At 49.8% G+C, this 2,754-nt stretch overlaps 1 non-coding gene across 1 annotated transcript; it reads right to left on the reverse strand.

Annotated features, from left to right (window-relative positions):
- Window positions 1–2,163: 2,163 nt before the first annotated feature.
- On the reverse strand, window positions 2,164–2,295 carry LOC113456122. Its single transcript, XR_003376992.1, has one exon. It is a non-coding gene; the product is annotated as a small nucleolar RNA SNORA43 (small nucleolar RNA).
- Between the last annotated feature and the right edge of the window lie 459 nt (window positions 2,296–2,754).

The following is a 2,754-nucleotide window of genomic DNA, read 5'->3' on the forward strand; positions in this document are numbered from 1 at the left end:
CTGTGAGTTCGAGACCAGCCTGGTCTACAGAGCTAGTTCCAGGACAGGCTCCAAAGCCACAGAGAAACCCTGTCTCGAAAAACCAAAAATAAATAAATAAATAAAAACTTATTCCCCATTTAAAAATTTCCAAGTGTCTTGCCTCGCCAGATCTGATGATGCTGACAGCATAGGCAGAGATGTTCAGGGTCGTTAGCTGTCATGATCATGCTCAACTGTGTCCTAGCAGCAGGCAGACACAGCAGGGGCCACTGTGGCTGCTTTTGCATTCTGTAAATAGGGTGTGCGTGCGTGTGAACTGTCTGAAGAGCTAACATAAGGAAACCACTAGGAGAAATACATGCAGCTGCGAAGCAGCGGTGTGGGACAGAACCGTCCCACCTGTTGCTAGTAGTTAGCTGTTGCTGCTCAACACAGCTGGATAGAGGACACCGGTGGACATCAATGGTACAAGGATGGGCCCCTAGGCAGCTTCAGCCATGGCAGCAGCAGTAAAGTCCTTGCCTCGAGTGGGGGGCCCCGCAGCAGGTGTGGGTTGCGCTGGCAGCTGAGGTAGCAGCAGCTGTGTGTGTGTGGCGAGATGGGAGGGGTGGGGGGTGGTGAAGACAGACAGACTATTTCTGGTCAGTTCTGGCGTTAGTCGTGTCCACGCAGGGCTGGTCTGGACTTGTTCTGCTCCACTCAGGTACTTATGTGAGTTAGGCAGGGAGGTGCAGGGAGAGGCCTGAGAACTGGGCACAAGAGAAAAACCCGCAGGAATAGCCCATTTGGCTAGGATACGGCAGGGGAGGGCACAGGGCTACAGGAATGATGGAGCCAGCAATGAGTGACTCACTCAGGAGGCTTCAGAGTCAGTGGGTGGCTATGCAGATCGCTTTAAAAGTCACCGCATGATGTCGCCATACATTGGATGACAGCTATTATGATTTCTTTTTTCATTTTATTAAATAATAAAACTCGGAAGTAAATATTAGAGAATAAAACTGAGAGATCCGCGGAGCGATGGAGACAGGAACACTGCCTCTCCCCATTACCCAGTCGAAGAGCCCAAGCATACTTTCCTCTCCTTTCTTGCCCTACTCTCTCCGTCTGAGTCCATCAAGAAGTTCCATAGTCACCGGGCGGTGGTGGCGGTGCACGACACTCGGGAGGTAAAGACAGGCAGCTCTTTGTGAGTTCGAGGCCAGCCTGGTCTACAAGAGCTAGTGCCAGGGCAGGCTCCAAAGGTACAGAGAAACCCAGTCTCAAAAAACAACAACAACTACAAAAATACTCTATGATCCACACTGGCCTGCTAAAAGCGAACTCCACCTCCAAAGTGAGTTTGGACTCTTCTGGTGGTCCCAGAGCAAAGGGTACAAACAAGTTCCCCCAACACACAGACCCACCCTGTTAGGCACACACCTGTAATTGCAACACTTACAAAGTTACAAAGTTGAGGCCTGCCACAACTGCTTAGTTAGACCAGTTTGTTCTACATGAGAGTACATTTCTCACAAACAAATCCCGGTTTTGTTTTGCTTTGTTTTTGAGAGGTTGTTATTTACAGGCAGGTATCCAGACTATGAGAACCCTGGCCTCAGGAGGCTTAGTGTCTAGTAGAAAAGCTGAGAAAGTGTGAGGCCAGAGGAAGGTGATAAATGCGAGGAAGGAGGTGTGAAGTGCTCCCACTCCAGAAAAGGTGTGCCTACTGCTAAATGACGAGAACGTTGGAAGACGCTGCCCAGTAAATGCTAAGACTGCAATAGTTCACTGTGCCCATCGGGTTGAATAAACGTGGGGGCTTTTAGAGAAAATAGATGAAATGTTCAGAGTGTGGAAGTGTTTCAGCACTCAGTTGCTACAAGTTTGAGGCCAGCCTGGGCTACAGTGAGAAACGCTGTCTCAAGGAACAAATCAGGAAGACGGTAGTGGAGAGATGACTCTGCACTTGCGGGGCAAAGGCAGGTATATCCCTGTAAATAGGCAGGCTCCCCAGTGAGACCCTGCCTCAAAACACTGAAAAGCAGAACTGCACCTAAATCTGTGTGTCTCTCTTTCTTCATTCCTTCCCTGCCCCTAGTCAGCGTTCCAGAACCCAAACAGAGTAGGATGTGCTACATCTTCTATCTCCCTGGTGCTGGAATTAAAGACATGTGACACCATGTGTGCCCCCCCCATCTGAAATGTCAGGCCCATTCTTAGTGCTGACTGGCTTCTGAACACTGGGTATAGAAATAGACACTTGCTCTTTGCCCCAGTGTCATAGACACAGCCCAGCAGCTGTGCCTGTGGTGCTGACAGATCCGGGACAGCATCTGGAAGGCGGCCTTTTTGTGTTTTCAAACACTATTTATGGTGGTATGCATATGTGATGTTTGATTGGGGGCTGCACCTGCCACAGCACACTGTGAAGGTTAGAAAACTAATTGTGGGGTTGGTTCTTCCATTTTCATGTAGGTTCCAGAGACTGAACTCAGGTCATCAGGCTTGTGTGACAAGTACCTTTACCCATTGAGCCATCTCCCTGGGTCTCATCAGTGCTCCTCACCTAAGGAGCACTGGGTTCACAGATGCTGTGTGCTCCTGCGGTTTGGTTTACATGAGTTCTGTAGATTTTTTTTTGTTTGTTTTTTCGAGACAGGGTTTCTCTGTGGCTTTGGAGCCTGTCCTGGAACTAGCTCTGTAGACCAGGCTGGTCTCGAACTCACAGAGATCCGCCTGCCTCTGCCTCCCGAGTGCTGGGATTAAAGGCGTGCGCCACCATCGCCCGGC

Source organism: Microtus ochrogaster, chromosome 5 (genome assembly GCF_000317375.1).
Source record: "Microtus ochrogaster isolate Prairie Vole_2 chromosome 5, MicOch1.0, whole genome shotgun sequence".
NCBI classification, from domain to species: Eukaryota; Metazoa; Chordata; class Mammalia; order Rodentia; family Cricetidae; genus Microtus; species Microtus ochrogaster.